This window comes from Doryrhamphus excisus, linkage group LG13, assembly GCF_037039965.1.
Source record: "Doryrhamphus excisus strain RoL-2023G ecotype Guam linkage group LG13, RoL_Dexc_Guam_v1.1, whole genome shotgun sequence".
Classification (NCBI taxonomy): domain Eukaryota; kingdom Metazoa; phylum Chordata; class Actinopteri; order Syngnathiformes; family Syngnathidae; genus Doryrhamphus; species Doryrhamphus excisus.
The window spans coordinates 2629562-2642246 of NC_136369.1; the positions used below are offsets into that span (position 1 = coordinate 2629562).

The 12685-nt window shown below is 40.6% G+C and overlaps 1 protein-coding gene across 2 annotated transcripts in view; it reads left to right on the plus strand.

Annotated features, from left to right (window-relative positions):
• The window catches only part of ankrd11 (ankyrin repeat domain 11), a 114510-nt gene that overhangs the window by 21227 nt on the left and 80598 nt on the right, over window positions 1-12685 (plus strand). For both annotated transcript variants that reach the window (XM_058088755.2, XM_058088757.2), the window contains exon 2: window positions 1167-1249. The gene's annotated coding sequence lies outside the window, so the exon portion shown is untranslated. The remainder of the gene's footprint in view (window positions 1-1166; window positions 1250-12685) is intronic.

A 12685-nucleotide genomic window follows, 5' to 3' on the forward strand; every position in this document is an offset into this window, starting at 1 on the left:
GTTGTTTCCTGTGCGGGGGGTCCCTCTTATTCTTCTGGTCATATGACCGGGAGGTGACGACATTGTTTTCCGAAAGTATCCCTTTGCTTGTCTACACAGCAATGATAACCCAGCGTTATCAGATTTTCCCACTCTAGAAGCTGTTGCCAAAAAACACTATTTCAGGGCACCCGGAATGCCTTTGCGATAGAATACTTTGCCCTTTTAACCTGAAAATATCGTTCATGTCGACATCCTCTTAGTATCCGGAATATCTATTATGTGATTATTTATTATTCTCCCAGTTGTAGTTCCCATGATATAGCTTTTTTGCTAACCTCCCAAAATCCTTTGACACTCCTAATATATGGTTTTGGTATCAACCGATGTTAAAACCTCAGGTTTAAGTCGCCAATTCCAATTTAGTGCCTGTATTTGATGTTTTTTGGACTGTCTGTCCAAAAAAAACGGTTTTCAAGTGGCCTATATTGTATAAAGTGAATATTAATAATTGTGCCAAACCGGCCACAACTTAGTTGGTTGCTGTTCTAGCCAAGAATTACATTTGTACGTTTGTACATTGTGTACGTCTGAACTTGTCTGACGGGAGTTCCATCCTGACGTGTGTGCTCCTACATTTTGGCTATGTGCAAAAATGGGGAAAATCTCTAGAGACACTAATTATTTTTGTAGGAAAAGCTTGCATTGTGTACATTGGCCGGCCATGTTTGTCCTGTGGCGAGTGACGTACTATTCGGAGATATACCGTATTATTAATGCACCTTGCTCAGCCATGACCAACCTCTGTGGAAGCATGGCAGCTGTTCACATAGCTTATCCGACGTTAATGCGTCTTTCCCGGCCACTGCGGGCGATTTCTCCTGGCCAACACATGCACTGACAATTTTAAAAGCTACCGATATTCGACCGAGGGTGAGCGGTAAGCATTTAGGGTGTCGTAAATCACTTGCTCTATAAGTACGCCACACTTGTAACTCCTCTGACTATCCTACTTCCGCTACGTGCCGGCCACAGCCAATAAATTTACCCAAAATTACGTGTGGTAACACATATGTCGGGATGGTAAGTCCCGCTTAAAAGAGTGATTATGATGACAAAGGCTTTGTTTGCCTTGCACTTAACTGTGCTTTTCCTCATAAATGATGTTTGCTTTCTTTGTTTTTCAGGATTCTTTGGACACCTGGACTTTTTCTGGTGCTTTTCATTTTGGATTTTATCTTGCTGACATTCTCCCACAGCCATGGAATCGGTATGTTGATGAATAACAGATTTTGTATATCGCTCATGCTGTTTCTTCCCTGCTGGGAGATTGCTAGTCTTATACGGACCTTTGTTGTGCTTGTGTGTTTTGCATCTTGTTGTTTTTCATGGTTTTGAAGGCAATCACTCTCCGCCGTGTACATCTTGAACTGGCCTAATTTGTAATTTTACTGGCTTTCTCTGTGGTTTGTTATTGTGGTTATTGAAAATCCATGGTGCTGGTTTGATGTATGCATGAAAATCCTGCAAACATCAGATATTCAGTCATGCAGTATGCAGTTTTGTTAGTCATTGTACGTGCACAAGTCTGTTGTACCAACAGGCAGTCTGAAAACACATTAGCATTGAGCTATATCCGTTGGAATGCATGCATTAAGAGCAGGGCTTAGTGCATGCTGAAATTCTGTCTTCCTGTCCCGTTATCAGAGGCTGTGTTGGTGACCAAGAAAAGTAGGTCACAGTTTCTGTATTGCTGAACTAGCTTTTGTCCGACAAAATCCCTAAATTACCCTTTGTTTCACTCATATATACAAGCATAAGGCACGCCACTGAGGCATTCGCCACAGAAACTGTAAAACCGGTGGCTGGGGCCGTCGATATGCTCCTGACACAAGCAGCCAGCGATAGCTCTTCCTTGCATAAATCATCCTCGTTCCCTGCTCCCACCAGCCTGTCTTGTGTCTGTGGCATAGCACCAGCAAGAGCTGCTTCTGTTTACTTCCCTGATCTGCCTATATCTGCTTACTGTCAGTGGAAACCAAGGAAACTGATCACAAAGCTTATTATGGTGCCAAGAGTGGAATACACACTGTGCCTGTGGGCACGCAGGCACACACACACACACACACACACACATGCGCCACCCTCCTCCATCATGTGATGCCAGTCACATGGTTTCCAGGCAAGCAGCTCAGTAAATCAGAATCAGTCTTTTATTTTTAACTGCTTTAAATCCTCCTTTTGGCCTGCAGTTAGCTAAGGTGTTGGCACCAAATGACTACCTGCTACTTTGGCTCTGTCTCGATAATAAACCAGCAATGGTTAGAATATGGTTTAGAACAGGGGTCTCAAACTCAATTTACCTGGGGGCCACTGGAGCTAGGGTCTGGGCGAGGCTGGGCCGCATCAGGTTTTCAAAAAAAAAAAAAAACAACATTTGTTAAAAATAGAAAAATGAATAAACTTTGCTTTGGTTCCGATTTTCTACAAGAAAAGCTCTGATAAAACATTCCACTGTTCTCAAATATCTTACTTTTTATTTTTCTACACAAATTAAGATGAAAAATAAACAAACAAATCAAGAATAAAGAAAATCAATCAATCAGTAATAAATAAATAAATATAATAATAAAATGGCAATTAATAAAAACTTAAGAAACCACATATAGTTGGTGGGTAGACAAAGTATTTTTTTCAGATTAAAATGAACAAAGCATTATTAGAGCCCTGTAGACATGACAAAACACGACTATAGTCACATTTATACTCTTTTTATTTACAACATATTGCGCAACTGCAGGGTCTTGAGACACATGCTAACTCGCAAACTAGAGAGCTAGCGACCTAAACGGTAGCCTCCAAGTTATTTCCTTTAAACTTAAATAGCCAAAAACTTACCACTTCCACACGGATAGGGAGGATAACTATTAACAGTTATTTAACCTTTAACATGAACATTAATCAAACGTAATTTTTTTTTCTGAGTACATGATACCATACAGCATCCATATCAAAGTTGCGCGTGCCGCACTAACATTAAACTTTCATATCAAGGCGGGGGCCTCAAACTAGTGTCCTGTGGACCACATTTGGCCCATGGGCCGCGTGTTTGAGACCACTAGTTTAGAACATTTTTACTTGGGCACTTCATTATCCTTCTTTTAGAGATTGTTGTAGTGTTGTTGTGAAATTGTGAGTAACTTTAACATCTAAGATGTGTCTTCGCTGTACAAAGCCTGCGGTGAAGGTCCATCTCCTCTCTCGGTTAAAGTCAGCCACATGTAGTGGTTATATAAATTCTGGTATCCTTTAACAGTCAAGCTCAGAGGGAAGGTGTCTGTGATCGATGTTGTAGACGAAAGGTTGGAATTTGTGTAATCACACCTTCTTCGCTGATTTCCTCTTTATACCCCCCTCTTCTATCGCCCCCTCCCCCCAAAGAAGGTCTTGTTCCTCAGTGGGGATTAGTGTGTGCAGCAGCTCTGAACACAGAAGTGGGCCCTGCCAGTCACGTTACATAACTCGCCCCCGGTAGTGCGACTCGGCCTTGCCTGGCTAGAGAGACGACTATAGAGGCTTTGTTTTCCCTACCTTCCCTTCTTCTTCCCCTCTTCTGCTTCTTCTCCTCCCCTTCAGGCAGACTGCAGATTGACACTGTATAGAAGGAGTCTGTTTTCAGGGAACAGGCAAGGCACTGTGGCACTAAGTGGAAGAACGTTAATAGCAACTAGTATGACCGGGAGCTCACATTTTAGGCAAAGGAATTCAAGGTCTACCCAAGGTCACACAGTTCCATAGATGAGAATGGGAAGTGAGGCAATCCTTTTGGGTGCCAACCAAACATATTCCACCTACACAGGCTTCTGAAAAAAAAATTGCATATAATGTGATTTGCATATTAACCAAGCTACAGCGACTTTGTTATCATTAACATTACCATGATCAAACCCCGTTACTGGCTTATTGACATCCTGCCACACCACACCTGCCAGCTACTAGCCTGCTAGCCTCAACACACACTCGCCAACAGAACGTCACACGCTCTCAGGTGACTAACAAAAGGTAAAGCTCCATATTGAAGCTGCTTCTGTCTTTTTATTGTTGACTTTGGAACAGTGAATGCTAAGTGTAGACATTTGTTTTTGTGTTGATATGTGAAATCCTTGTGTCCAGGAAGGAAGTTCCACAAAATTCTGTATTCCATGTTATCATGAACATACCTGTTGTTACATGGTCACAGCATGTATATATAAACCTTGTTGGAGTTGTAATAACAGTCTTGATGTAGGCGGCATAGGTGTGTCCCTTTGTGTGCAGTAATGAGATGCTTTTTTAAAATCTGTTCTTATGTCTTTAGAACACACAGAAAAGACAGACATGTTTTTTTTATTTTATTGGCTGCGAGACCCGAGTTCGATTCCACCCTCATCTCTGTTCTCTCCGGTTTCCTCCCACATTCCTAAAACATGCTAGGTTAACTGGCGACTCCAAATTGTCCATAGGTATGAATGTGAGTGTGAATGGTTGTTTGTCTATATGTGCCCTGTGATTGGCTGGCGACCAGTCCAGGGTGTACACTGCATCTCGCCCGAAGACAGCTGGGATAGGTTCCAGCACGCCCGCGACCCTTGTGAGGGTGGTAGTGGTAGAAAATGAATGAATTTATTTCTACCAAAGACGCCTGCAAAGATGTATTTATACATCGTTAATGTATTTTTTGCCCAAAAATCACGATGAAAGATTAGTCTTATCATTCTTTTGGTGTATACCATGTCTACACACCCCAAGAACACAATATTTTGCGTGCCTTTTTGAATCTTTTTTGAATATGTATGTACTCTCCATTTTCTACTTACATGTAATCATGTAGAAATACTACTCTTATTTATGCAGTGAAAAATAACACAGAAAGGGCATAGTTTGTGTGTTAGATGTGTACTCCAATATTGAAACATTTACAATAAAATAAAAAAAATACCGGCAGGTGTGTCGGAGGTGGAGCAAGTGACGTCCCTTCACCGGAACAGCAGTCCTTTCTGAACCGTAACAGTCCATTTCTGGACGAAATTACTATTTGTTATGTTTTTTTATTATATTATACCCGCTTGTTATGTTGAAGGAATTTGCTGGACTACACGAGTAGACAGACTAAGCTTGTTCACATTTTCTAAAGACATCATTTGCCTTGTCGCATTGGCAAACTTCATGGGACAAATATTACTGGCCCGTAGATGGAAATAAAAAGTCAAAAAACCCATCAGGCGTTCAACCCTGGCAAAGTTTGCCAAGGTGGCAGTAAGTCAATTCACATTTTTCCTGCTAATTTGCTCTCTAGTAGCCACCCTAGTGCTTAAGGCCAATTCAGTGTCAATTCCTAACTGACGCGCAAGCTAGTTTGTTCCTAATCGCGGTTAGATACACACTGGAAACTTGTTTTTGTGGGTGTCAGTCAGTTTTATGTCATTAGAATATCCTGTCCTGCAGTCAGTTCCAAGGTAATGCCAGTGTGCTCTTTGAGGTCCTTGGAAATAGCGGTGTAGCATTAGCACACATGACTACGGAACAGACGCAATCAATGTTTGCGGCAGAATTTTTTCCATGTTCTTGGAAGTGCTTATCAGAGTAGAATTCGATTCATATTGTCAGTTGGGCAATGTTAATCAGAGTTCAACAGCTACGGCGGAGTCAAGTAATTCCACACTTGATCAAACATGAGATTTGCCAGCTGGAGACACGGTCGTTGGGTAAGACTTCAAAAGGTGATACTATACAGTATTTGCATCTTTACTTTCCGATTTAGCACTTTAAGCATTGTTGGAACTGTAGTTTTTTTGTGTATTTACATAACTAGGCTACTTTATCATTTTTAGCTTCTGTATCAATTTGCATCAAGCTTCAGTGATGCATGCAAAGTGGTAAAACATTTCACATATTAAAAAAAAGACCTATATTTTGTCGTTGTTTTCTTGAAAGTAATGTTAAAATAATTTTTTTGTGTATCTTGTATGATCTCGTGAGCTGGGTATATTGTGACACTGCATTGTTTACATCTTATTTCATGAAAAAATACATGTAGTGGAACTAAAAGGAAGAAACTGCAAGGTAGTGGTCTGACAGTACTGTGAAATTGGGGCTATTGTGTTGGGACTACTGTCAACTACACAAAACATACGCCTTAAAAAGACTTCTGCCATTTGTTTTTACGAAGCTAGCATAGTGTGGGTTTCCAGTATATCGTGTATGAGCCAAAGTTCCCATCGAAAGTGGCCGCAACACCAAAGACCGTTTAGTTCTGATGAGTAAATTTAGAACTGCTAGGCCCCTTTCCAAGGTGGGACGGATAAGATAACATTGAAATAGCCCTCCCTCTTTGCACCGTTTGGGTTTATTTGTTTCTCCTATAACCCTCATAGAACAGTATTCCATAGCCCTCACTTGTCTGGTGAAGTGCATGTCCACAAATAGACATGAAATGTTGTGGTTTTTATTGCATGAATATTTTTTATTCAGTGGTCATGGAAGGAAAATATATATATATATTTTCTTTCAGTCACTTCAAAATGTATTATTTCGAGCTGGTATGGTGGGCCAAGAATGTACCATCACTTTATATCAGGGGTCTCAAACTCAATTTACTTGGGGGCCACTGGAGCTCGGGTCTGGGTGAGACTGGACCACATCAGGTTTTTGAAAAAACAACAAAAAAAACGCAAACAAAAAAAATTAAAAAACTTCGCTTTGGTTCCAATTTTCTACAAGAAAAGCTCTGATTAAACATTCCACTGTTCTCAAATATCCTACTTTTTATTTTTCTACACAAAATAAATAAACAAATGAAGAATAAAGAAAATCAATCAATCAGTAATGAATAAATAAATATAATAATAATAATAATAATAAAACGGCAAATAATAAAAACTTAAGAAACCACATATAGTTGGTGGGTAGACAAATTCTTTTTTTCAGATTAAAATGAACAAAGCATTATTAGAGCCCTGTAGACATGACAAAACACGACTATAGTCACATTTATACTCTTTTTATTTACAATATATTGCGCAACTGCAGGGTCTGGAGACACATGCTAACTCGCAAACTAGAAAGCTAGCGACCTAAACGGTAGCCTTCAAGTTATTTCCTTTAAACTTAAATAGCCAAAAACTTACCACTTCCACACGGATAGGGAGGATAACTATTAACAGTTATTTAACCTTTAACATGAACATTAATCAAACGTAATAATAATTTTTTTTCTGGGTACATGATACCATACAGCATCCATATCAAACTTGCGCACTAACATTAAACTTTCATATCAAGGCGGGGGCCTCAAACTAGTGTCCTGCGGGCCACATGTTTGAGACCCCTGCTTTATATCCATTGTAGTCTTGTTCTAGTTTTCCTTGCTCATGGTCCAATCCAGTCAAAACCAAAGCACTTGTTATTACTATCCTTAACTAATGTGTTTGCTGTGGCATAGTTGGACTAAATATACATGGCTAAACGTGTGTCGAAGTGAAAGTTATGCTTGAAATGTATATTTTCACAAAAAGTTAGGTTTGTCTCTTTTATTGTTGAGAACTGATATTTTGTTGAAACTTACCTGTATTCTACTGCTGATTACTAAAAAGGGCACACGATATTCTGTGTGCTTTGAAAATCAGTCAAAGTCGTCAAATAGAAGCTCATTAGAGGGACGTCTTTTGAAAAATGGCTTGGATTGAATGAGGTAAAGATAATTAGCTCAAACAATATGATCTGTGCTCTGCAGTTTTTTATCATAATGGCTGCAATCATATATTATTTTCTGATTTGCCTATGTTTGAAAGGAACCTGGTATCAGGGAATTCTACCCTTAAAGGGTGGAGACATTTTCTCCTGTCATTGACTTATTTTCACCAGTGACATATGTGATTACACGCATAGTCACCAAATATTTACACTTATATGCCATACTTTGTCCCTGTCTGCCCCCACTCCTCATGCCCCCTTTCAGAGCCACCAAATTGTGACCTTGGTTTCAAGTGGCTGTACTCCGTTAGAAAGCCAACACCTCTCTTGGGGTGGGGGGGCTGACCTTGTTGTCTGACACTATAAATCTGTACACCTCTCTCTTTCTGTTTGCCTCTCACGTCTTAATATCAGCAGCATCAACAAGTGGTATTGTGTTTTAGTTGGCTTCTACTGCTTTGCAATGCCTCAGACTACTTGGAGGACTAGTCCCAGTTTTAAGTTTAACTAAGGATACACTTAACTTGCCAAAGATCAAGTAGAAAGACATTCTGTTCACGAGGGTCGCGGTGTGCTGGAGCCTATCCCAACTGTCTTCGGGCGAGAGGCGGGGTACACTCCGGACTGGTCGCCAGCCAATCACAGGGCACATATAGACAAACAACCATTCACACTCACATTCATACCTATGGACAATTTGGAGTCGCCAATTAACCTAGCATGTTTTTGGAATGTGTGAGGAAACCGGAGTACCCGGAGAAAACCCACGCATGCATGGGGAGAACATGCAAACTTGAACCCTGGTCTCTTAGCTGTGAGGTCTGCGCACTAACCACTCGACCGCCGTGCCGCCCAAGTTGAAAGACAATGTTGTCAAAATGATCCCATCCACATGGGTCTTGTCTCGTTTAGTTCCACAGGTTTGGACCCATCCCTCACCCTTCCTCTAAATCAGGGATCTCAAAGTCAATTTACTTGGGGGCCACTGGAGCTAGGGTCTGGGTGAGGCTTTCAAAAAAAAAACACTTTTTCAGTGTTTTGATCTCAGTCATGGATGATGAGAGAAAAAGCAAAACAGGCGGACTCGTTCGCTTGCGTATGGGCAGGGCAAATATCCCGTCAATTGTGTGTGATGTGCACACATCTTTGAGCTGTCATTTCTGGGTTCATGAAACCATATGGCATCCATATCAAATTAGGCGGGGGCCTCAAACTAGCACCCTGCGGGCCGCATTTGGCCCGCGGGCCGCAAGTTTGAGACCCCTGCTCTAAATGAAGGGCGTGTTTAGAATTACACATGGCCTTTTCCTGCTGAGTCCGTGCTTATACTACATTCACTGTTTCAAGATATTTCATTTTTCATACACAATTTTGCGAAAGTAATGAATGATGGTCTTTGTGATTGCTCCTGCTATCTGTTAGCATTTCTGCTATAAATTGTTCTTGCAGTCCACATCAACCTCCCTGTTGGCCTCAAATACGAACTTTACTGATTATCTTTGTGTAGGTGGATAATTGCACCACCAGAATCTGTCAAGGAATAAGCACACAATTGTGATATGACAATGTGTTAGTGTAGAATACCAGGAAATCGGCACTCATTCCCACCAGGAAGGTTGTTGTTTAAACGACTATAGATTTCTTGGCCAGTGGCATTGAGCTGTACTTTACATGAGTGAAGTTTATTTACTAGCGTCCGTGCGTATACGTTCATTTGTTCATCTTTAGTACGTACACACAGGTGCCATGATGTGACAAACAGAGTAAGACGACAGTAGCTATCAGGGTATTTGTATTATGATTGACATCATTGAATTTCCCCAGGCTAGCTTCCTTAAGATGATCCCTAGTTTAGAAATGTGAAGATACGAGCGTTGTAGTTTCCTAGCGAGTTGTCCTCTTGTTGGAATGTTTATGCTTTGCTACAGACTGCAGCCTGCGTAACTGCTGGGCGGGGGCCAGCAGCCAACCAAGGGAACAGAACAGGAAGCAGATGGAGCAGTTTGGGCTTAACCCTTCCCACGCCACTTTATCCTCTAGGCTCTCCCTCCTCCAACCTGCAGGCCACTTTGTAGAATGGAAGGACGGCCGGGTGGGAGTGTTTGTGTACGGGGGGGGGGTAGAAACATTACTGCTTAAAGTATCAAGCGGAAAAAGAAGATGCTCAGGCAGAAAATGAAGCAGAGATGCTGCTTCATAGCATTGTGCACTGAGTGTTCTGCACAACAATCACTGATTGTTGATTAATTAATTTAAATTTTTTAGTAGGGAATTCGTCATTGCAGGAACTAGCATACTTTCTTTTGGGGCTCCTCTGTCTCTCTCTGTCCCTGTATTCTTCTCCAATACATGCTAAGCTTTATGGTCTCATCCAGACCAACATTGGTCTCACAAACATCTTGTTTACGAATGCCACTATTCTCCTATAGGTTGCGTAATATAAAGATGATATTAATTTATTCATTCATTCCTGGCTGTCTTTGGGCGAGAGGCGGGGTACACCCTGGACTGGTCGCCAGCCAATCACAGGGCACATATAGACAAACAACATTCACACTCACATTCATACCTATGGACAATTTGGAGTCGCCAATTAACCTAGCATGTTTTTGGAATGTGGGTAAACCAGAGAAAACCCACGCATGCATGGAGAGATAAACATTATATAACAAAAAAAATTGGACATTGTAGACAAAATGTAGACATTTTAATTTTACTGTCGTATTGCAAATGAATGACACAACCAACACATGTCATGCTAAAGTTATGTCCGCAGCCAAAGAATGTCCTTCCCGAGTGTGAATAGTTGATACTAATCTCCCAAAACTTCAACCAAATTTCTTACAAGTACCATTATCACTGAAAGAGGACGAGGAATACCTAAGCTAAGACAGCGAACCCATGCTAACTGCTATGTGAGCTTAAATGTAAAGTAGTGCATCGCTAGTTATGAACAGGAAATAAACAACTAGATGATAAATCTAGAGAGAGAATAACACAACATCTACACAGCAACTCCAATAATAGTGAACACGTTCAAAATCAGAATATGACGTATTACATTACCGCATATGTCCGAAGCCAAAGGGGTATGTTATGATGGTAGAGCGACATGAAAATGATTTTCCATCACACTTTCAATTTGAGACATTTGGGCAACACTTGGTATGACAGCAAATCAGTCGTAATACATTTTCTTGTCGATTACCTGCCTGACAACTTCTCTCAATTGGCAGGTGAAAAGGTTAAAAACAGCGAATGCTTTATTTTCTCTACGGGAAAAAAAACTACAACATAATCAAGTCTATTTACAGTCATGGAAAGAAATATTAGACCACCCTTGTTTCTTGTTCATGTTAATGCCCGGCACGACTAAAGGTATAGTTATTTGGACAAATATAATTATGACAGCAAAAATAGCTTACACAAATACATTTTTGGCAGTATAATGATATTGCTATTGATGTAAGAAATTATGTGATTTTTGGTCATCATAAAACCATGCATGGTGCAAGGTATCAGCTGTTAAATTGTGGTGATGGTTTAATTTTAAGTTACAAAGGAATACATCACATAGTTCATAGTTCCACATGTCTAAAAGGAGACGGAAGAAGCAAAACTTATGTAACCTTCCCTCCCATCCGTTTCACATCTTATTGCAGTACATGTATTCATTTCCAGTATTCCATATGTGTTTTTAATACATAAATACAGTAAAGTCTCGTTATATCGATATCGGTTAAAACAAATTACTACTTATTACGATACTATTTTCATTTCCCGGCAAATTTCTAGTCTTTTATGATATAATTAGCTCCGTTAGTACGATACACGGTTATTTTGATAATACGGTTACTAGGATGCCCTTTTCATCTCCCGCCAGCCAATTTGGTCTGCTTATATCGATACAAAAGCAGCTTAAATCAATCTTTGCTTAAGGATTTCAATACCAAAAAAGAACACGGAGAACGGCTGCTTCCAGTCAACTTTATTTTTCACACTTCCACCACCAGAGTGCAGCACACACAGCGGAAAACACCCGTCCCTCGCGCCTACCCCTCCGGGTGGCAACACCTTCCCTATCGATAGTTCCGGGGTGAATTATGTTCCGGTAACCGGTAATCACTACAGCGTAAGTTTATTTTTATTTACTGTAGTACAAAATTTATTGTAGTACAAAAGCATGCTAGATACGCAATCCATGAACTCAAGGAGAAAATTACATGCCATATCAAAGATCCGCCCACTTTTAATGCAGTTCGGCGCAGGATCGGTTATATGGATAGTCTGGTTATATCGGTATTTTTTCCGAATATCGATATAACGAGACTTTACTGTATCAACTTTAAATCCTTTGTAATTTTACAGATGTCATTGATGTATAAGGTGAACTGCTGTGGGCTCAGGATTGACCCCTGGGTTACTCCACACATATTTAAATAGATAGCAGATATGTGTTCTCCTAGCTTGACATATTACTTCCTGTTAGAGAGGTAGCTTTTGACCCAATTCAATGTGGACTATGAAAATGACATGAGCATCTTTCACACAGAGACCCCACTAAATCTGCGTATATGAGATATAATAGATGCGCTTTGCTTTTCACACTGAACTCGGGGAAGCAGGGCATTGCTGTTACTCTTTATGCTTTCTCACAGCGATGTGCTGTTTTCCATGCAATCAGATAGTTGGATTGAGATCTTAGCTGCATAAGTATTTCAGCGCCAGTGTGACATACTTGTCGGACATGGACGCCTGCTTTTCCAGAGCCTTTGTAAAAATTAACACCTTTATTATTCCTCTGTTGAAAAGCTGCCAGTTTGACTTTGCCGGAAAGCTTTGTAAACCCTGTTGATTTGAGTGGCACATAGGAATAACAGTGGGCTGCCTTTAGTCCAGGGGTCTCAAACTCAATTTACCCGGGGGCCACCGGAGCTAGGTTCTGAGTGAAGCCGGGCTGCATCAAGTTTTCAAA